The sequence below is a fragment of the Macaca nemestrina genome, chromosome 7 (assembly GCF_043159975.1).
Source record: "Macaca nemestrina isolate mMacNem1 chromosome 7, mMacNem.hap1, whole genome shotgun sequence".
NCBI lineage: Eukaryota > Metazoa > Chordata > Mammalia > Primates > Cercopithecidae > Macaca > Macaca nemestrina.
The window spans coordinates 166,912,498-166,936,801 of NC_092131.1; the positions used below are offsets into that span (position 1 = coordinate 166,912,498).

The 24,304-nt window shown below is 37.5% G+C and overlaps 1 long non-coding RNA gene across 1 annotated transcript in view; it reads left to right on the forward strand.

The window, feature by feature from the left end:
- The window catches only part of LOC105492846 (uncharacterized), a 138,380-nt gene that overhangs the window by 45,477 nt on the left and 68,599 nt on the right, over positions 1–24,304 (forward strand). The window contains exons 2-3 of the long non-coding RNA XR_011606182.1: positions 18,513–18,911; positions 20,442–20,515. This is a non-coding gene — a long non-coding RNA (uncharacterized lncRNA). The remainder of the gene's footprint in view (positions 1–18,512; positions 18,912–20,441; positions 20,516–24,304) is intronic.

Sequence of the window (24,304 nt, forward strand, 5' to 3'; positions counted from 1 at the left end):
GTGAATTAAACTCCTTTGCTATTGCAAGTCCCCTGTCTTGATAAATCAGCTCTGTATAGGCAGCAGGCAAGGAGAACCCACTGGACAGTTAAATAATCATCCCTTATCTGCCTTAAGATCAGAACTGCCAAAGGAACACAATTACCTTCCATGTCCTCCCTGAAATTTTATTCTAGTACTGCCAAAGGGACCACAATTGTCTTCCATATCCTCCCTGAAATTTTATTATCTATTACAGAAAAGAAGACTGAGAAATGTAACCACACTTGGACAAACTTTGTTACAAGATATTGTCCCTCTTTTGGGTTTCTTCAGATTCCAGAGAATCGTTTACAAGACAATGTCTGCTTCCTAAGTCCATTCATTTCCCCCGAAAATCATTTACTACCCCTCTAAAATTGCCTGCAGCCCCCCATAAAAAGGGTATTTAAGTCTCAACCATCTGCCCCCTCTTTAAGTTTTTATATTTTGTATGACTCCTGCAAAACATTAATAAATTTGTCATGGCTTTTCTTTTGTTAATCTGTCTATAGCCGATTTATTTCAGAAGACATAGACTCGAACGTTCGGAGGGAAAGTTTGAACTTCCCTACAATTACAAAGGTGCCTTCAAACAATTTGCAAATATAATGTAGTGTAAATTATAATCAATGCCTAATAAATGCAGTGGAGAAGTGAAAACAGGGAGAGAGAATTTCAGGTTTAGATGATAATTCCAGGTTTGAATTTTCCAGGGTCTTAAATCATATAATGGATTTTACAAGGCAAAAATAAAAAGTGAAGGTAGAATATATTTGAGGAGGACTCTCTGGTATGGAGTTTGCATTGGAAAAATGTAGCAGGAGAAAGGGTAGAGAGATTGAGGCAAGGCAGAAAGCGTGTAATGGAAGCCTAAGAACTTAAAAGCAAATAATCTGACAAGTTACCTATTTGGTTTGCTTTAAATTGGGTAATTTTATCTTCCAGAAGCTAAAGGAATGTGAGAAAAATAGGGTAAAGGACACCAAGAGAAATACCTTTGTGGTGGTACAAACATGAGAATGGTGATAGAAAAACTACCTGTAGCATAAAGCTATTTAATACTGTCAAGTCATTTAAATGCAACTTTTCAAGTAAAAATTAGAACAAAGAAGTGATCATCTTGTTGCTTAGGAAACATACTCTGAGGTTAAAAGAAACAGCATCACCGTTCACTTCCTATTCAGCTTCTATCTTCTACAGCCATGATGATGGTCTTCAAACTCAAAATGACGACACTAATAACAATAGTACTTTGCTATTTTCATCAGGCTTTTAATGCTTCAAATACCAGGTCAATAGTTATTCTAAAATCAGAGTGAACAGAAATCATGTTTTTGTTTTTTTGTGTGTGTGTGGCAAGGTCTCACTCTATCACCCAGTTTGGAGTTCAGTGGCCAATCACAGCTCACTGCAGTCTCTACCTCCTGGGCTCAAGTGATCCTCCCACCTCAGCCTCCTGAGTAGCTGGGACTTCAGGTATGAACCACTCTTAGCAGTGGAATGTATCTGAGTCATGTGGCACCAAAGTATGTTAGCAGCAGTGGATCCGTACAGGTCTGCAACAACCTCAATTCTTGCCTCCTTAGGAGAAAGAATTCGACTGAGAGACAGAAGGCAGAAGGAGAGACTAAGGCAAGTTTTAGAGCATGAGTGAAAGTTTATTAAAAAGCTGTAGAGCAGCAATGAAAGGAAGTCAAGTACCTTTGGAAGAGGGCCACATTGACAACTTGAGAGATCAAGTAGACTGACCTCTGACTTGGGGTTTTATATGTTGGCATACTTCCAGGGTCTTGCATTCCTTCTCTCTTGGTTCTTCCCTTGGGGTGGCCTGTCTGCCTGCACAGTGGCCTACTAGCACTTGAGAAGTGAGCACGCACAGTGTGTTTACTGGAGTTGTACACGTGCTCTCTTGAGGCCTTTTTCCCTTACCAGTCCAATGTTCCTAGAGGAAGCTCATCCACCATTTTGCCTCTTAGTGTGCCTATGTGAACCCACTCACCCAAGTCCTGAGATCTTATGAGGAAGCTGATAATCACTAGTTTTAGGTGTTTCTCTCTATTGGGATAGTGCCTTTTCCTGGCACTGTCTGTGGCCAATTATTATTTTAGAGAGACAGTTAACAGCTGCCTGACCATCACCTGATGGTCATCTGACATTCCTAATGCAGGGGGGTTGCCCTCTCCTTCCCTGCTCATGTCTGACTAGCTACCTACTGTAGCACCACCACATCTGGCCAATTTTTGTATTTTTTGTAGAGACAGAGTTTCACCATATTGCCCAGGTTGGTCTTGAACTCCTGGACTCCAGTGATCTGCCTGCCTTAGCCTCCCAAAGTGCCGGGATTACAGGCGTGAGCCACCTCACCTGGCCTGAGATGTTTGTGGGGGTTTTGCTTTTGTTTTTGTCAATTAGAAACAGGGTCTCTCTATGTTGGCAAGGCTTGTCTTGAACTTCTGGGCTCAAGCAATCCTCCCACCTCAGCCTCCCAAAGTGTTGGGATTATAGGCATGAGTCATTGCAACCGGCCTGAATTCTAACTCTGATCGGTAAAAATTAGGACTGTGCCCTTGCCATTCCCTTCTTTTAAACTTGTAATTCAATTACTTTGCATGACTAGTCCTTATATTATAAAATATAATAAATCAAAAATCATCATAATAAAAGCAGCTCCTTGAGCAACTGGACAAAAAAAGCAGCTGGGCATAAACACTAGTAAAGTTTAAACCATTGTATTTGGCAGGTGTTCCCCAACATATAAACGATTACCACTAAAAAAAATTTGTTTAGTTCATTCTGAGTAGTTATATTAATCCATTCAGCTATTACTGGTACATGTGCAACTCAATCTGGCTAAATCATTCAGAATAGAATCCTACTAAAAATTATACCATCATGAGATAGTATCCTGTAGTGGAAAGAGCACAGGCTTTAGACTAGGTTTGTGTGTCAGTTCCCAAATTATTAGGTATATGATTATCAAATGAGGATAATAGTGCCCTCTTGTCAGTTGTCATGATGATTCAATGCGATTACGTAATCTGGGAAACTGATATTTATTGAGCACCTACCACGGGTCAGGTAACCTAGTATTAAATCATCTAGGCAACTTAATGAGGTAGATATTAAAAGCAGAGCCAGGCTTTGAGCCCAGGTCTTACTTCCAATTTCATGTTCCTTCCACATTATGTAATAAGATGCCTGTCATGGTACCTAACACAAGGCAGGCCCTAAGAAATACCTATTGAACTGAATGAACAGCTTGATTGTAATCGAAGTGATTAAATCATCATGCCTATTCTTTACATTTTTAAGCCAAAATTATCTTTTATTTCTATTTTTAATTTTTTGAGGAATCTTCACATTGTTTTCCATAGGGCTGCACCATTTTGCATTTCCACCAAAGGAAAAAGGGGCTCCAATGTCTCTTCATCCTTGCCAACATGGTCAGAATGTTTTTAAAAACAACTCACTTTTGTAAAGCCTATCCAAAATGCTCAACTTGGATTTTACAGAAACAAATTGATTTTGTTTCACCTTCATATTCCATAGGCTTGTGTAATCCTTAATAGAAAGTAACATAACAACTGCAGCTAGCACATTCATGTTTGGAATAAAGACAACTGGTGATTTGTAAATTCGTAACTCAGCTGGTAGAAGCAGAGTGGAAATTCCGGAGAACTAGCAGCCTAAATCATTCATCCTGCCGTGAGTATCAGTGAAAGTGTTTACAAAGAGAGCAGGAGCTGAGGGGTACTTATGTGGAAATGAGTTAAGAGCCCTCCTACACCTTAAAACAAAAGGGTTGAAGGAGATGACCTCTGAATTCCCTTCAAGTTCACAGTAGGTTTTTGTCATGGACTAAAAATTGTAGAACTGGATTAGAAATTTAAAGATATCATCAGGGTCCTATATTTAATAATCACTTAAAGGTTTTGAGTTCATAGATTTCACACTTTATGTACTTCCCCCTCCCCAGATTTTCTTTGAAGATATAAAGGAGTTGCTACAGGCTTTCTTCCAATTTAAGAGGTTGCACCTGTATTTTAAAGATGATGCTTCTAAAATATGTTACAGTAGGGTATATGGCTAGAAAAGATCCAAAGACAGGGATTCAAATGCAAACTCTGCTTCTGACTGGTGGGCAAGATACACATTTCTGAAACTTTGTTTCCTTTGTATAAAATGAGTGGATTGGACAGATGATGTGTATGACTTTGTCCAGTCTATAATTCTATGATTTCTAATACCTTCTACCCTCCAAAATTTTCATGCGAAAATTATCATTTATTTAGTAGCAGCTACTATCTGAAAGGTCCGTTGCTATTTGCAACTCTACCTTCCAGGCAGTAATCAGCCCGAAATTTTTTTACTGAAAAACAACAAGTCTGTTCCTCGTAGCTACATACCAGGCTGCTCTGTCATCTAATGTCATAGTCATCTACAGTTAATTCCATATTGCTCTAGGGTCTGCTTCAATAGTAATCTAAAGCACTTCTCTGTCCTCCCTATTTGGAAATGTCACATTTCAGAACACTATACTCCAGCTTGTTGAGTATCCTGCTATTGTCTCCTCCTCATACCTGATCAGTTAGCAGAATTGTGTTTTGATGACTACGCCTTCAATCCTGGTGGTCTGGCTGTTTTCAAGGACTTTGTAGTTATTACTCTTTTCTTGTCACTTGATATGCAGTTGGGATGGCAGGCAACCCAGATGAAATTATTCCAAAAGGTAAATATAATGTCAGTGGTTGTCCATGTTTTATGTACCTATAAAATACTAGAGAGCACTATTTTTTTAAGTCATCTGTTGTGGATTGAGTTTTTTTTCCCACAGTGGAGCTGTAATTTTTGTCAGTTTTTCTACATATATATCTTCACTTGCAATTCAAGCCTATTCTTCCTAGTCAATTTCTAATTAAACCTAAAAGCAGAATTCACAGGAAGTTTTCAGTGCCATAGTTCCAATGGAAAACTTTGGGAAAATATTTAAAACCATACAATCTCTGCTAGAGGTTGCTAAGGAAGTTCAGTTGTCTTTAGAGCCGTTGAAATTGCATAGAAAGATGCTGACACTGCAAAATGACCCACTGACTTGTGTATACTTCAAGGACACAAAACAAGTCCTAGGTGATTATTGCCGTGACTTCCAATGTTACCTATAACCTATTGAGTTTGAAAAAATTAACCCAGGCTTCTAAGGGCATGCTTTAATTGGTATAAGCTCTTGGAACCTAGTTGCATCTGAAGATAAACAAAAATGTTTGCTTTAGAGGGGACGTGTCAGGAAACCCAGCTTTCCTCCTTTTACAATGGAAAATGGATCAAGCAGTTCAAAGCAATCAATCAACCTTAGTATATAGGTGAACTTTTTTTTTTTTAGGTCAACGTCTTCACTTTATAATGATCCTTTTGACCTTGCCATTTGAATTTTCATGAAATGGGGGAGTTAACCCCTACTTAGAGGTTTAGCTCTGCTGCAGGCTTTGAGGCCAATCCTATTACTTTTCAGTGGGAGGATTATGAGTTTATTTTAGAAGCTCAGAATGCTCAGAATATGCATTCCCACTCTCCCAGTAATTGCACTTCTAAGGAGTTTCTTTTTCTTTCTTTGAAGGATTTAGAGTAGCTTTCTTGGAACGCTGTTAATGTCATTCTTCTAAATGCATCCTATCAGACTTGGCTGAATGAAACCATTGCAAAACTAAATCTATAGAAACACAGCAAACAAATATATAGCATCAGCTTCGAGAGTAATTTACAGAGTTTTAAGAATAAGCAGATAAATGTATTGATTGTTACATTTACATCTGCTACAGTCTGATTTGTTGGAAACTCCATGAATTGGATTTCATAGTCCATGTTCATTTTTCCGAATAAATTGTGTCCTAGAAATCTGTCGTGGACATACAGTCTAACAGGTGTGTGTATTCATACTGATGATCATCTCTCTAACAGTGTTTTCTAACATCTAAGTACTACTTTTAGCCCTAGAAAAGGATTTTAATGTTTAGAAAGAACATTTTAATAAAGCCTTGCTAATATTCACATATATAGGCATCTTAACTTGGTTGAAATTGTTGTCTTCCCAAAGATGGTTGTATTTTAACATCGTACATGAAGGAAGAAATCCTAGCCTAATAATTTGAAATTATGTTTTTTATAACACAATTCATTGGCTTTTATTTTAACATCATAATAAGTGTATCACTTTGATCCTCACACAGTATCTTTTATCTGTTGTGTAACAATCATGCTACTGAATGTTAGATATAGCATGACATATCAAGGAAGTTTAACAAGCATGGCATATCAAGGAAGTTTAAGTCTGATTTCATCCAGACTTGGAGCCTCTGTTTGTCAAGAAGTTAATATTTTTAAAGATATACTGGCTTTATAATCTATCATTGTTTTCTTATCAATTACATTTTTATAGTCTCCTGATTAGCTGGCACTTGGAGCTTAACGTTACCTTTTTAGCTCTGCAGGGTCCTTTTAGACACTATTATCGTAAAGAAAAATCAAAAATCAAAATTCAAAGTGAATTCTTAGTAGTATACTTGAAGCAAAGAGGCGCAATTGCTGAAGCAGCAGCCAAGCATTGTGCTATAGAACTAACTCACAGCTTGGTGCCCAGTCCCTGCTGAGAAGGAAATGTAGGGGAACTGGCAGAGTTTTACTACATCTGCTCCCTGCTGCTAATGAGCTTTAACCTGTTTCATTCTTGTTATGCTTACTGTTTAGATATTTCGCTTGCAAAATTAATTTTTTAGCTGGGAGAACACATGAAAGAGGATATGATTTGTAAAGTAGGGCTGTTTAAAAATTAAAAGTTATCAGCAAGGGAGATTAAAGGCTATAATGAGTGATACGGTTACTTAATATCAATTCAAGGGCAGAAGCTCAGGTGGTGAAGCTAGAGTTCTCGGTTTCAGTTCTTTCTGTAATGTGGGCTACAGCTTCAGGAGCTGTAGTCTTTGTTTTGCGTTGTGCCATCTATATCAATATGCTTTATATTTATCAAAGAAAGGAAATAGTATTTTTTGCTTTGAAGGCTTCATTGATCCTCTGAATGGTGTCAAAGTTTTAGCAATATGCAGCCTCTAAAAACAATCATGTTTCAGCAAAGTTATATTATTATAGCCAAGAAATAATGAGCTTCTTATAGCCAATTTCTTGTAACCTATACCTGATCACCTACACAAAAACAAAAGTGAGAGAGTAAATGAGATTATTTAGTATGTGAGATTCTTCACAATGAAATAATATCGTTTGTATAGCCATAGTATTTTGCTCTTTAACAATTTTCATACATTCCTTTGTTCCTCACTTCCAAAATAATCAGGTAAGTATTGTTCATTTTATAATGAAAATTTGCAAAGGCATGTTATTTATCATAACTGGATGAAAATTGTCAGTAAGTATGAATCGTGTACATGCTATTGATGGGGAGTAGGAACATCGCCTTTAGAGTTACAGTATAATCCTCACCATTATCATCATCACCCTTGTCAATAATAATTAAGCTCACAAACCTATCCCAGTTCTTTAATAGAAACTAAACATACTAAATTTTCAGCCAGAATTGCTTTTGGTAATAACATTACTTTTGGTAATAATATAGTCTGAAACTCTCTGCAAAGAAAGCAGTTTGCTCTATTATAGCATTTCTCAGGCTTTTTGGCCTTAAAAGTAAAAAAAAAAAAAAAAAAAAAAAAAAAATTCTTGGAGATGTCCAGTTTTGGTCAGCATTATTTTCTTTTAATACTTGTACATGTAAAACTATAAAACTAGCTATGAATTCCTTTATCTATAGCTTTTATACAACTATACAACCAAAACAAATGTAAAGACTAAATAAAAACAAACCTACAAAACCAATGCAACTGTAATTAAAAGCATTACTTTATTGTGACACATGCTATAATTATTTTTAGTCACAGATACATACATCTTTATTTAGAAAGACAATCATTTTACTAATCTTCTTTACAACATTGATTAATAAAGAAATATCATTAAACAAAGGTATATTATACATTACTTCTACACACTGCTAATGAGCTACTGCTAATTAATACTTACAGAAATGGGTCTCATGATACTTCTTACCAAGTAAGTGCTGACTCCTATAGTGTGACTTCTTTACTGGTTGGTACAGCTAAACTACAATATCTCATGAAATGACTCATTTTTTCCACTGTTTCTCTCTATGTGAACCATTGTAAAACCTTTTGCTCAGCATGTCGTCATAGCATTTGGCCTGTACTTGGGACAAGGGCATCGTTTATGTATTAAGTACACCTAAGCTCTATTTCTGATCATGTAAGACAGTTAAAGTAGTAAATTATTCACTGCAATATTATTTCCTGATGTCAATCATAATCTCAATTTATTAAATAAGTTAGGGAACCGAAGTCATATTCTATTAAACTATTAAAAGATAATGATGTTTTTTACTAAAAAGTAGACTTTTGTTTTTATAACTGACAAGAGAATCTGAAGGCAAGAATAGTGAACACAGGAAGGATGGTTGCAATATTTAGTGCCTGCGTTTACATATGTTGGCACCAAATGAATACCTTAACTAAAACGAAATTAAAAGTTTGTTGAAGCTTCCAGGGGGAGGCAAAGGAGAAAGGATGTTTAGGTGCTTGCTGGCACTAACACAAATGTAAGCACAGGCATAAATCATGTGACAGTGCCCAAATATAAGGCAATCATCTAGACAAATCTGTAAATACTACAAAATGTTGTTATTATCTTAACAACCCTGAGATGGGAAATAGTGCTATCCCCACTTTACAAATAAGAAAACTGAAAAGTTAAATGACTGCCCTAAGAGCACAAAGCCAACTAGTGGTGGAGGCATTTTTTTTTTTTTTTTTGAGACGGAGTCTCGCTCTGTCGCCTAGGCTGGAATGCAGTGGTACGATCTCGGCTCACTGCAAGCTCAGCCTCCCGGGTTTACGCCATTCTCCTGCCTCAGCCTCCCGAGTAGCTGGGACTACAGGTGCCCACCACCGCGCCCAGCTAATTTTTTGTATTTTTAGTAGAGACAGGGTTTCACCCTGTTAGCCAGGATGGTTTCGATCTCGTGACCTCGTGATCCGCCCACCTCGGCCTCCCAAAGTGCTGGGATTACAGGCGTGAGCCACCGCACCCGGCAGTGGAGCCATATTTTAAGCCTTAGTGGTCTGCTAGTATCAGTGCCCTTAATCAGTGGGAGTAGTAACTGAGAGAACACTAATGTCAGCACAACTACATTCATTATTTGCTTAAATGCATATTTTTATATTGCCTTTTTTAATGGAAAATAGATAACAGAATTTTTTAAATGACTTTCAATGCCTATTTCACTTTGGCCATAAGAAACATATATTAAAATTGTTTACTAAAATATTGATTTAAAAGGACAAGATATTACATGTTCTTCAAGAAAGTAAAGTAGGGCAGGCATGGTGGCTTGGGCCTATAATCTCAACACTTTGGGAGGCTGAGATAGGAGGATCTCTTGAGTTCAGGAGTTCAAGATCAGTCCACAGCCTGGGCAACATGGTAAGATCCCTGTCCCTACGAGAAAAAAAAAAGAAAGTTTAAAAACTTAGCTGGGCATGGTGGCACATACCTGTAGTTCCAGCTACTTGGGAGGCTGACATGGGAGGATTGCTTGAGCCCAGGAGGTCAAGGCTGCAGTGAGCCATGATCGTGTGCCAGCCTGGGCAAAAAAGCAAAGTAGGCAAATACATTTTTTGATTAATTAGGCATTGTGGAACCCACTGGGCAAATGTGTGTGTGTGTTTTGAAACCAAGTGTCTTATTTCAAGGAGCAACCAAAACTGAAGGAAGACTCTGACTTTTCTTATATTTAGTGTAAATTAGTGCAATTACTATGTGAGGATCGACTTTGTTTTTCTCTACAATGCCATTTTTAATTAATAAGTTGATTTATTCACTTATTCATTTGACATCAATTTATTTTTTAAATCACTTTTTTTCAGAGTATAGTAATGTATATATTCATGGCAGAAATTTGGAAAAATCTATTATAGTACAAACAGAGAAATGACAGTCACCTTCTTCTCTCTCTATTTAAGCTAATGAATGTTTAATATTGTGGTGCATTTTCTTTCATTAGATCGTTAGATTGGATTGGATCCCAGAGAGAGCCTTACTTTTTGCCCCTGAATGCAAGTCGGCTCACCCCTCCTCAAAACAAATCTATCTTTACAAGTACAAGAGAAAAATGAAAATTTTGCTAATGTTTCCAGAAGGAGGCAAAGGAGAAGAAATGCAATACATACTACACAGCAAAACAGTAGAAAATCTCTATTAGACTTCTGTTCTTTGCCATGCACCTACTTCATGTTAAACACCAACTGCATCAACTCCTTACCTATCATTGGTCTTGCAGCATAGAGCTGGTCCTGTCTCCCATCCTCTCATCTCATTCTCACAAGTATCTCCCCATTCAGTAAACAAAGGGCCATCCTAGCATCCCCTATCTTTACAAGCCAGCAGGGGCTTGCAAGAAACATAGGCATTTTCCTCATAACAGGTAATATTTCCTGTCTCATTTCTATCTGTAGGCACATATATGTGAATATAAATGCACAAATGTATTATATATGTATTTAAAGGCTTCTAGTCTTTGAACAGCCTTTTCTCCCATGTAATGTTTTATTTTTCCTTACAATTAAATGTTCTTTAAATGAAAACTGGATTGTTATAGTTGAACAGTATTTTATTTGGTAATATATTGTAATGTATTTGACTCTATTTTTGGATATTTTGGTTATTAACAATTTTTGCTATTATCTACATAAACATCCTACATATTTCCAATTATTTTCTTGTGATCATTTCCAATTATTTTCTTGTAATAAATTTCTAAACTTGAATTTTGAGGGATGAATTGAATAAGTGTTTAAAAAATTGATATAAATTGCCCTCCAGAAAAATGTTAGCATGGCTTTTTTTTTTTTTTTTTTTTTTTTTTTTTTTTTTTTTTTGAGACAGAATTTTGCTCTTCTTGCCCAGGCTGGAGTGCAATGGCTCAATCTTGGCTCACCACAACCTCCGCCTCCTGGGTTCAAGCGATTCTCCTGCCTCAGCCTCCTAGTAGCTGGGATTACAGGCATGCACCACCATGCCTGACTAATTCTGTATTTTTAGTAGAGACGGGGTTTCTCCATGTTGGTCAGGCTGGTCTTGAACTCCCACCCTCAGGTGATCCACCTGCCTCGGCCTCCCAAAGTGCTGGGATTATAAGTGTGAGCCACCGCACCTGGCCAGCAAACACACTTATTGAGTACTTATTGGGTACTAGGTACTGTACTAGCTGCTTGGGATGCAAAAATATGTTCGATGTATTCTCCGTTATTCAAAAGCTTACAGTTGAGTAATTTAATTAAATGGTAGGCCCCTGATACCTCTAAAAGGTGTATTTGAATTTGCACTTAATGACACTTGAGAAGCTTCTGGCTCTGACCATATATTTAATTTTTAATTATACATATCACACACAAAAAGCTTTCTAATTCTTAAAGCCAACAGAAAACTTCTGTGTACAGTATTTGCCAGGATATTAAACTGTTAGTATATGATATGGTTTGGCTGTGTCCTCTCCCAAATCTCATCTTGAATTGTAAGCTCCCATAATTCCCATGTGTCATGGGAGGGACCTGGTAATTGAATCATGGGGCTGAATCCCATGCTGTTCTTGTGATAGTGAATAAGTCTCACAAGATCTGATGGTTTTATAAAGGAGAGTTCCTCTGAACATGCCCTCTCTTGCCTGCCACCATGTAAGACATGACTTTGCTCCTCATTGCCTTCTGCCATGATTATGAGGTGGATTGTGATAGATTCCCAGCTATGTGGAACTGTGAGTCAATTAAACCTCTGTCCTTTATAAATCACCCAGTCTCAGGTATATCTTTGTTAGCAGTGTGAGAACAGACTAATACAGTATATAAAACCCAAAAAGTTATTTTTTGAAGAATTATTATTTTATTTGTGGAATAAAAGTTGTTTCAATTTAGTCTTGAAAAGGAAATGTCTGTTTTGTTCATATAGATGTTATATAACAAAAATATTGTTTCAAAACTTGTTTATACCACAAAGAAATGATAAATGCATGATGTGATGGTCCTGCTAAATACCCTGATCTGATCTTCATACAACGTATATATGTATTGAAACATCACTTTATATCCCATAAATAGGTACAATTACAAAGTATCAATTTTAAAAAAATGATGATGATGATGATTTTTTTTTTTTTTTTTTTGGAGATGGGATCTTACTTTCTCATCCAGGCTGGAGTGCAGTAGTGCAATCATAGGTCACTGTAGCCTCAAACTCCTGGGCTTGAGCAATCCTCCTACCTCAGCCTCCTGAGTAGCTGGGACTACAAGTGGACACCATCATGCTCAGCTAATTTTTATTATTATTTTTTTGTAGAGAGGTGGGGGTCTCACTATGTTGCCCAGGCTGATCTCAAGCTCCTGGCCTCAAGTCATCCCCCTGCCTCGGCCTCCCAAAGTGCTGAGATTACAGACCTGAACCCACCGCGCATGGCCCAAATAAATTAGTTTTTTTTTTAAACTTGGTTACAATCAACATCTGCTAAATCCATGACTTTGAAGTCTCAGTAAAAATGTACTTAACACCTCTTTTCTCCATAAGTCTAGCCATAGTAAGCATTTACAGGCCATTTTCAGATTACCAGAATGCAAGGGATATGAGGAGAGGTTGGTGGAAATGGATTAACCTTGTGGGAAAGGCTGAATGACAGTTATTTATTTCCTAGTTTAGTGGAATAGTAGCATTCATTGGCAAATATGAATACAGTCAACTCTATGAGTATAACTTTAAGCTAAGCAGTCTTCAGCAGCATCTTTAGATAGAATCAGATGCCGTATGCTGCTATTTCATATGATTATATGTCTTAGAAATGCAGAGAAACATTAGTCTTTTTGATATTTCACATGTCACCTGAAAAACATTTTAGTCTGACTATTATTATGGTAATTAAAAGACAATTTCATGCAATTAAGACTATTAAATAATCCAATTGACAATAGATTCACTAAAAGACCTTACAATTGTCAAATGATGGCAAGATAAAAACCCTGACAAGCTAGGAATAAAGATAAAAGTTAGGCCTAGCAATAGCCAAGCTCTTGGATGCCCCTTTCCTTCCTTTTCTTCCATTTTAGATTAAATAGCCCTCATACTGTTAAGTGGGGCAGCACTTTTCTTAGCCTTAAATTGGAGATAGTTATTTTATGAGTATCTAAAAAATGTAGTGATAAAAGTAAGGATAAACAAAGATTTAATTTCAGCAGCTCCGTCACAACTCTATACATAATACCTTACATTTTAAAAGGGCTTAGCATCCTAAGAAAAAATTAAAATGTGTGGGTATTGTATATACAGTGATTCACACACAAAGTTTATCATTTGAAATCTGGAAATAAACTCCATCTTAACCCTAAATTGTTATTATCTCTTCACAGTTGAAATGCCAGTTGAAGGCATGCAGAAATTTAAAGTAACTGATTTAACAACCTCAGACAAAGAGAACATGTCTGAAAGTTTGTCTCCATGTTTGACTTGACCTGAGAGAGTTTCTCTTAGACTTATTTTCTAAACAGTACCCTAGTACCTTGGGCCAACAAAATGGCCTTTAAGCTTGAATGAACAAGGAATTTCTTTTTTGTGTGCAAAGCTTCACTATTTCATCTTTTCCAACTCTTTTACTGCATTCAGTGTGGAATTATATTGACAAGGATAGAATTTATCTCCTAGAGGAGAATGCCATGCTTCTGTTAAGTGCTAATATAACATTTATGTGTTGGTACCTTAATAACAGCCCCAGCTTACCTAATGAAAGTTGAAAGCAAACAGTACTCTCTGAGATTTTATTATGACTGAAGCGACTGCAATTTGAGGCAAATTATCCCTACTTTTGTTCCCATATCAAAAACAGAGATGCTAAGGCAATTGCTACATGTTTGGTATGGAATTAGGTTCCACTCTCATTAATCTACAAGGAAGAGCATTTTTCATGTAAACAGCTCACGAGGGTCAGAGAGAAGAGCTGTTTCTGTGAAAAATGCTTGTCAATAACTTTGTGAGTGAATTTTGAAATAAAGTGCCTGTAACCTGTCATTATTCCTTCCTCTCAAAGTCGAGAGTGAGTGGATGAAAATTGAGCATGTGAATTGAAAACAGGGTGAGTGTTATGGCCTTATCGACTTCAGGTAAAATGACTGTTTTAACTTGTTATTATTTTTCCATTCAGAGGTCAGGCAATGTACAGTACTACCAGCATAAACTGCAGTGTAAGCAAATTGGTATACAAAAAGGCTATTACCTACACTCACAAAGCAGAGGAAAGTATAAGTCACTAATATCAAGTGGACTTGTGATCTCTATAAAAACGAAACAACCAACAGTGCTTTGAAAAAGAATAGCAAAGATATGTAAGTATGAAGTATCTAAGAGGGTGAAAACATACATAAAGGTGTTTAAATAAATATGTGTATGTTTAGAAGGCAGGTAAGAAACATACATTTTTTTAAATTACATATAAACCATACTTGTTTTGCAAAGGAATTGTGGAATCATAATGATATTAGACACCCCACTTCTATATGTCACCTTAATTTTTCCTGAGATCATCTTAAAAGTAATTAGCTCCTGAATTTGCAAGTCCATCTGATGTATTCTTTTGAATACCAGAATATTACTGTGGCCTCCCTTCGCCCTAGAGAAAAAGGAAATCAAGGAGCTTTTGAAAATATTAAAAACCCTTTCCTTTTTTTTTTTTTTTTCTGAGATGGAGTCTTTGTTGCCCAGGCTGGAGTGCAGGGGCGTGATCTCGGCTCATTGCCACCTCTGCCTCCCGGGTTCAAGTGACTCTCCTGCCTCAGCCTCCCGAATAGCTGGGATTACAGGCACCCGCCACCATGCCCAGCTAATTTTTGTATTTTTAGCAGAGACAGGGTTTCACCATTTTGGTCAGGCTGGTCTCAAACTCCTGACCTTGTGATCCGCCCACCTCGGCCTCCCAGAGTGTTGGGATTACAGGCATGAGCCACCATGCCCGGCCCTAGATTTTTATTTTGAATTCTGAAACACAGTTTAGGAATTTAGTATGACTGTTAGGTTTGCAAGAAAAACATTTCTCTCAAAGTAAACTCAAGCCTATAGAAACTGTATATTCAATCCTAGTGTTCAATTTATTTTTGTTTCAGAGGACCATCTAGTTTTTCTGTTCCTGATACTGATTTTTCCATCACTGATACTGATTTTTCTATTATAGACTCAGGTGGTCAGAAATGGGCAGATTGGCCTAGAAATTAAAAGAGGTTATAAAAGGACTCAGTGATTGAAAGCAAATTCAGAGGGAGGGAGGGTTACATATAATTTTGAAGACATGTTCATATGTCTACTCATCAAATTCCCAACTAAAATAAAAGGCTTAAATTCTTTTACTTCTAAGCAAGTTTTCCCTGGCTTCAAAATAATTATAATGATCTAATATAAAAGAAATATAATGTGTTGGCATTTCTTTGCTTCCCATTTTCTCAGTTAATTCATTCCCTAAGTGAATATTTACTGGTTGGACATTGTACTAATCATGATAATACAATAATCTCAGGAGAGTAACTGCCTTTATCTAGGGAGGAAGAGAGAATAAGGACAATAGTGAGATAAATTGTCACGATAACACTGGAAGAATACAAGCTCCATGGAGGCGAGGATTTTCATGGTTCTGTTCTGTTACGTATTATAAACACCTAAACCAGCACCTGGCACAGGGAAGACACATGAGATATTTGTTGAATGCTGACTAGATGTGAAGGGGCATACACAGTGCAATTTGGAGACCAAGTGATGGTCAGGAAAGACTTCCCCAGTAAAAGATAAGTCTAACCTCTGGGAATATTGACATGATTGACCCAAGTAGAGTTGGAGCAGGACCTTCTGTATCAACGGAACAGAGAATTCCAAAATTGAGGTTAGAGAGAAGAGAGAGCTGAAAGAATTGCTGTTAATTCTACGTGGCTCCAGCAATGAGTGAGGGGTGGGGCATGCAGAACTGGTTGAAATAGATACAGGACAGATTCTGAAAGGCCTCATGAGTCATGCTAAGAAGTCTGGACATTGGACCAGAATCCATTGAATAATTTTAAGCATGCAAGAGCTTGAAAAAAAAAAAAGGCAGATATATTTAAGGAAAAGATTACTCTGGCTGAAGTGTGGCAGATGGATTGAAGAAGAAGGCTGGAGTTGAGGAGACCAGTTAGGAGGCTTTGCAGAAATCAAAGCAGCATACAAATGACAGTGGCCTATATTAAGGAAAAAGTAAAGCAACAGAGAGAAATAGGCATATTTAAATGGTTCTAAGGTGTTAGAATTGGTAAGATTTGTTGGCTGCCTGGAATGAGGTGAAAAGAAGGAGCTAAATAAGACAAAAGAGTCAAAGGTAAGACCTAGTTCTACAGCTTTCGACAACTAAGTTGATAGTTGACATTTCCCAAGGTGAAAAAGATATGTTTGGTAAGGAAGGTGACACATTCACATTTGGACATGCTAGTTTGTTTAAAGTATCTTGTTGAAATAGCCCTAGTTTCTGTACTGATCCCAGAAATCTGAGGCAGATTTAGACGCAGACTAAGTCCATTACAACTAATGGATGAAACAAATCTAAGTGCCTATCATAGCAGTTAGAAGCAATAATTTTCATACATTCAAAACAAATTGCATTTATAATATAAAAGTATTATTTTTTTCTTATAAAAGTGTTTATGAAATGCAAAGGTAGCGGGACATGGCGGCTCACACCTATAGTCCCAGCTGTTCGGAATTCTGAGGCAGGAGGATCACTTTTCTTATAAAAATCTTTATGAAATGCAAAGGTAGAAGGGCATGGTGGTTCATGCTTGTAGACCCAGCTACTTGGGAGCTGAAGCAGGAGGATTGCTTGAGTCCAGGAGTTCAAGACTACGGTGCACTATGATTGTGCCTGTGAATAGCCACTGTGCTCCAGCCTGGGCAACATAGTGAGACCCCATCTCAAAATTTTTTAAAGAAATGCAAAGGTTTACAAAGAGCAAACTGTTTCTGAGAGTCAAGTTATTGTAATTATCCTGAATTGCAACTAATCAATGAAAAGAATGGCACCACAGACTAAGTTACCACAAATGATGCTCTGTATGCTTTAGGAATTAATTATGAGTATATCTGTACAGGTGAGACACATATTTTTGCACTTACAGCTACATGACATGCAAGCACTAAAATAACATATTGAATTGAACATACAGATTGAGCATCCCTAATTTTAAATCCGACATGCTCCAAAATTCAAAACTTTTTCAGCACCAACATGATGGTACAGGTTACCCTAAACACCTTGTTGTAACAGTAAATAAATATAAGAAAATGATTGCTTGAAAAAAAAAATGATTGCTTGTCGGTAGCATGTAAATTCAGAGTCAGAAATGATAGTGGTGTCAAACAACCACAGATTGTCCACATAGGTGGCTGAGATAGTGACAGTTTTGCTTTCTGGTGGTTCAATGTACACAAACTTTGTTTCATGCACAAAATTATTAAAAATATTATAAAATATTAGGCCGGGAGCTGTGGATCACACCTGTAATCTCAGCACTTTGGAAGACCGAGGTGGGTGGATCACGAGGTCAGGAGTTCAAGACCAGCCTGGCCAACATGGTGAAACCTTGTCTCTACTAAAAATACAAAAATTACCCGGGTGTGGTGGCGGGCGCCTGCAGTCCCAGCTACTCGGGAAGCTGAGGCAGGGGAATTGCTTGAACCTGGGAGGCGGAGGTTGCAGTGAGTCAAGACTGCGTCATTGCACTCCAGCCTGAGCAACATAGTGAGACTCCCTCTCAAAAAAAAATAAAAATAAAAATAAATATATATATGTATATAATAAAATATTATTTTCAGGCTATGTGTGTAATGTGTATACAAAGCATAAATGAATTTTGTGTTTATATTTAGGTCCCATCTCAGGTATTCCAGAGTATGCTAAGTATTCCCAAGTATTCCAAAATCCAGAAAAATCCAACGTCTGAAGCACTTCTGTTCCCCAGTATTATTGATAGGAAATACTCAACTTGTATATACCCACATATATTTTTAAACATATATAATTTCTTATATTTTATCTTGCTTGACTCTACAAAAGATATTAGAATAAAGATACAAGAACTATTCAAAATGCAAACATCTATAACCCCTAGTTTATATTGGCAATTATAGACAGCAATTATTAATTAAGAGCTAATTAACTGAACTACTTTTATGTGTTTCAACCTATTTTCATTTATTACATAATTTTAATTTACTAAATATGTACTTAGCATGTATATGTAAACCTAATAATGTTTCTGGAATACTAGCAGATCCATTCTGACATCAACATCCAGATTGTTGCCTTTTATTGTTAGGAAAACCACACAAATGTGATGCAATGGCACAGGTCGTATCCTGACGGTGGTGGTAATTCCTAGTCTTCCCAGAGAGGCTGCAACCAAGTGGCATGTCACTGCAGCGGCAGATGAACCTTTTAAAAGGAAGCATTTTGCTTCGAAGAAGAAAGCTAAGGGTTTTCAAATGGAATGTGAAGCTGTGGCATCCAGTTCTGCTTCCAGTGCATCAGTCCTCATCTCTTTACAATGAATGTCACCTTCTACCTCCTTACCTGATGTACATAGCACTCTAGAGGACCTGATAACTGTAGTTTTACAAGAAAGGGGAAGAACGTAAAATTCACCAAGCTCCACCATTGTGTTTTAGGATATTCTATTTAAAGATACAACATTGTAATGCTGAACTTCTGCAAGCAGGTAAGAAGACCATTCGAAAGGCGAAAGGAAGGTACAGATTGTGGAGCAACATCATATATGCTCATCAGACAGACAGAATAACATAAGCAGCATGGGAGACTTTTGCCCCTTATCCAGTCAGAGTGTAGGATGAGAGATAGGAATCCACTGTTTCCACTGTTGTTCTCAGCTCTTTTATATCTTCTGTGTGAACCTCTTACTACTCTATGAGTGATTGCAGAGTTTAAAGCAATGCGTTTTTCCTACTCGATAGTCCTCTTTGTTATATTCCAAACCATGTTTAATGTATAATGATACACACATTATACATTCATACATGCATGTTAGTGAATAGGTTATTGTACACAGTACCATGAATACTATTCTTTTTTTTTTTTTTTTTTTTTTTTTTTTTTGAGGCGGAGTCTCGCTCTGTCGCCCAGGCTGGAGTGCAGTGGCGCGATCTCGGCTCACTGCAAGCTCCGCCTCCCGGGTTCCCGCCATTCTCCTGCCTCAGCCTCCCGAGTAGCTGGGACTACAGGCGCCGCCACCACGCCCGGCTAATTTTTTTGTATTTTTAGTGGAGACGGGGTTTCATTGTGTTAGCCAGATGGTCTCGATCTCCTGACCTCATGATCCGCCCGTCTCGGCCTCCCAAAGTGCTGGGATTACAGGCTTGAGCCACCGCGCCCGGCCATGAATACCATTCTTCAGAGATGACTTACAGAATTTAAACCAACCCCAATATAAATCGGACTTCATGCTCCACACACGTAAGTAAAAGCCAAAATGTCATCCCCCACACCAGCTCTGACTCAGAGGGAAGCTCCATCATTTATGTTCCAAGAGCATTTTGCAGAAAGAGCTTTGATTCATAGTGCTAAGAGAAAGAAACACTCCAGTGTGCACTTGGCATATTTCACTGTATAGCTAGCTACCAAAGCAAGGGTTCTGAACCAAGAGACACATTTCATTCTCATCATGGAAGTCAAGCTCAAGAATCAGAACATTTTGCTGACCAACTGGTTAATTTCCAATTTAAGCAGCAATGGGAAGTTCCCACTCTTTCCAAGCCAATGAAAGTTTTGGTTTTTGTTGGACCAACTTCATGTAAATGACACTGACTGACAGTTGATTCAGAACAATCAAGTCCAATTTGATGTACTATTCCTTTTATCAAATTAGCCTAAATTGCATGCAAAGCCCCTCAGTGGGTTTTAAAATGCAGTTGTATGTCAGACCTTGCTATAGGTGCATTTGAATTTAATATTTGCAAATTAAATTGTACGTTGAACATTTTATGGAAGTTCACTTTTAAAATGCATTTCCTGCATCAGATATTTCTAAAGTAAAGTGAATAACTACCTGCTCATTTATCTTTTTGTTTGAATACGGATTTTAATATACTTAATTTGTTTAAAGCAAAAACCTTTCTAGAGCTAACATTTTCTCTTTAGGACTTTTGGGGATTGATTGTTTCTTTGCAGGCTAAACAACATAATAACAGTTATGTCCCACCAACATTGTGGTATTATTATCTTTACATTGCAGGGAAGAGAGCAAGGCACAGATGCTTCTGGTTATGATTCCAAGATCAGTCACCTGCCTCCTTCATGGATAGTAAGGTAGAGAGTCGTTGTTATCTGAGTTCTGGTTCAGTGTCCTTTTCACTGCTCTACTGTCTACTGCAAGAAGAAAGGGAAAGTAGGTGTATGAAAAATAGAGAAATGGTTGCTAATCATGTAAGTCATGAGAAAGCCTATCAATGGCTTTGAAATAGCTCATAAAGGGAAAAACAGAGACTCTACTAATAAATTCAGTGCCTGATTAGCATAAATCTTTTTATAGCCTTGGGATTTTCCATGGTTTAATCCTTTGTGAAATAAAATGCGCCATAATGGTTTATAACACACCATCCTGTGGCAGGTTTTGTTTTGGGGAAATGATACATATGTCTTCATAAAACGAATGATTCAGAGCACATCTCTTTACACCTATATGCTTGTTTTTAAGGGCAGGGTCTACACATTCACATTTTCATGAATATGAATATGAAATATTGATTAATCCGTATTAATTTAACTAATATAAAAGATGGTGCTCTAAGATCCCAGCATTTATTTTTCCTTCACTTAGCCTGAAACAATACTACAAGGAAATTCAACTGGACATTCTCTAATAGATTTAAAACATGAAATAAAGAAAGCGATGAAAATGTGACAGAAACAAGCTCCTCTCATTCAGGAAGGAAGGAATGAAACAGACCAGACGGAATCTGATTGTTGTTCTACTAGGAGTAGTTTGAGAGAAAATATCAGCCTAGTAAAATGTATTTCCTTTTTGCATCTTGCCTACTTAGCTGCTGACATTCCACAGTCTTATATTATTCTCTGAACAAATTATACTCATTTTGTTTAAAAATTTTTTTACATACATTTAAATAGTGCAGTTTTCTGGGGAAGAGGAACTGCGCTGAGCTGTGCGTTATACTAATGGCTTTTGGTGCAGAATGAGTCATCATGGTTTTTATTTATTCATTCATCCTTGGATCCTTTTAAAAGTCTCCAAGGCCCTAATGACCATCATCATTATCATCAGTAAAAACTGCTTTCTGGTGAAAAGGCAATAGGCATTAAATTTAGAGGCAGCATTAAATTATCGGTAAAGAGGACTTGAAATAGTACTGCATGCATATTCCTGGACACAATATACTGAAAGTTCATATAGCAGCACTCAAGCAATCTTTTTTATAAAGTTAGTGATTAAGATATTCTCTTCTCTTTTCAAGGCAATACATTTAGCTCAGAAGAAAATAAAATATAGGCCAGTTTCTATGCTCCAGGTGTAAACACTGGAAGTCAAAGGTTTCAGCCGTAAGAAGGTTCTTAGGCCAGGCAGGGTGGCTCACACCTGTATTTCCCAGCACTTTGGGAGGCCGAGGCGGGCGGATCATGAGGTCAGGAGATCGAGACCATCCTGGCTAACACGGTGAAACCCCGTCTGTACTGAAAATGCAAAAAATTAGCCGGGCGTGGTGGCGGGTGCCTGTAGTCCCAGCTACTCGGGAAGCTGAGGCAGGAGAATGGCGTGAACCCGTGAGGCGGAGCTTGCAGTAACCCAAGATGGTGCCACTGCACTCCAGCCTGGGCAACAGAGTGAGACTCTGTCTTAAAAAAAAGAAAAAAAAAACTCTTAATTATAAATAAAACTTTCTAAAAAGTATCAGTATTAAAATTTTATTTCAAGCATTTCCCCTCCCTACTTCAGTTCCTTGAATGTAATAAACATTGCCTAGTGAGTAAAAAACAGTGAGAAGAGTTTTAATAAACTTTGTCAAGTCTTTTTTGTCTCAGACGTATTTTAAATATCCCAATGTCATTCAATAAGCTAATAGAGGTCTTACTTCTCATGTAATCTCCAGCAACAGAATTAGACTAGATCCACAGGGCCAAAATCCACTCATTCAGGGATGAACTTAGCGTGGCATCTGAAAGTATGGGAAAATTAGTACCTTGTGATAAATCAAGAGCATCATTACACTTGGCAGTCTTCATAACTTTCCTTTATCCACAATCCCATCATAATTTGGGTAGTCGATAACATTCAGAAAGATATCAGGAAGAGAAAGAACTAGAGAAGTTGACTTCTTAGGTTTGTGGAAACATTGTAGGTTACTTCAAAGTCACCTACTGAATTTGAAGCAAGGCTGAGTTACAGATCATTATCTGCTATATATAAATGGTTCATTCTATTAAACTATCTGTCTAACCTTAGGCGTTGCCAGATGTCTGATATCGAAGCAGGTGGTCTGGTATTTCAACTTTCTGCCTTGTGTTTTTTTTTTTTTTTTTTTTTTTTTTTTAAAGGCGTAAAATCTCTGTATGGAAGAGCATACCATGTAATTTGCAGTGTAGCTTCTGTTACAGGCTGTGGTCAATGAATTTTCTAGCTCTATGAATGTGGTTCTTTTTTAATTTGGTAAAAATTTTTTTTAATTGAAAGTAAGTGTAACATATCTTTTTGAAAGCAACTGACAATCTCTTCAAAGCCTCAGTGTCCTGTTCTATAAAATGGAAATGCTAGCTAGCCTTGTTCACATTTAGGGTGGCTATAGTAATCAACTGAGACGATCTGTGTGAAATAGTTTTTGTTCGTTGTTAGGAATTGTACCAATGCAAGTTGTTGCTGTTGCTCTTTTTGTTATTCTTCTGAGTCTTCCAGTGGTTTTAAAAAGGATAAAATTGTGTTTTCACTCTTTATCACATTCTTTAATAAACAGGCTTTTGTTTGCCCACAGATTTTAAAGCATAATTTAAAGCTATGTCTAGTTTTATTGTTGATTGTTGTAAATAGATTTCCCTAATCTGGGTGTATAGTGAGGCAGAGGTTGTTGAAGAGAATTTGCTTCCATTGACACTCTAAATTCTTCCGGCTCTTCAGTACTTCTACAAAGTGGAAAATGACTTCTTTAATCAGAGCCTTCCTGTTGCCTCTTGCAAAGTCATGTCTTACCTCTCTTAAGCTCCTCTTCCCTGCTGCTTGAGAATGATAGCATTTTCTCCCTCCAGCTTGCCCCACCTCCCTTACCAGAGCAAATTGGCCGATGCCTCATCTCAGTAGCAGACTGATGATGGGGTCTCCTTTGGAAAGAATTCTGCAATTTCACATTTTTTTCATCATCCTTTTTGTTTTAATCCTTAACATTACAATTACTCACTTTTTAAAAGAACTCTGAATGAAATGTATGTAGTTTATTTTGCATTCTTACTACATTAATAGCATCTTTATTATCTTTTAACTGCCTATAAAACATTAATGGAGATGAAAACAAGATCTTGTACTTCTATGGTTCATGTTTTTGAGCTGGAAAATCATTCTTAACTCTCAGTATTATAAGAGAGGAAAGCCGGGTGCGGTGGCTCAAGCCTGTAATCCCAGCACTTTGGGAGGCCGAGACGGGCGGATCACGAGGTCAGGAGATCGAGACCATCCTGGCTAACACAGTGAAACCCCGTCTCTACTAAAAAATACAAAAAACTAGCCGGGCGAGGTGGCGGGCGCCTGTAGTCCCAGCTACTCAGGAGGCTGAGGCAGGAGAATGGCGTAGACCCGGGAGGCGGAGCTTGCAGTGAGCTGAGATCCGGCCACTGCACTCCAGCCTGGGCAACAGAGCGAGACTCCGTCTCCAAAAAAAAAAAAAAAAAAAAAAAGAGAGGAAAAACATCTTTTTCCCTCTATTATTCCAAGTTCTTGACTGGGGCTGCTTTAACAAAAGACAGATTAATAGGAAAAAGGCATACAAATTTATTTAATGTAAGTTTTTTTGTGACACAGGAGCCTTCATAAGAAGTGAAGACCCAAAGAAATGTTTGTATCTGACCATTTTTATGCTAGGTTTGATGACAAGTGGAAAG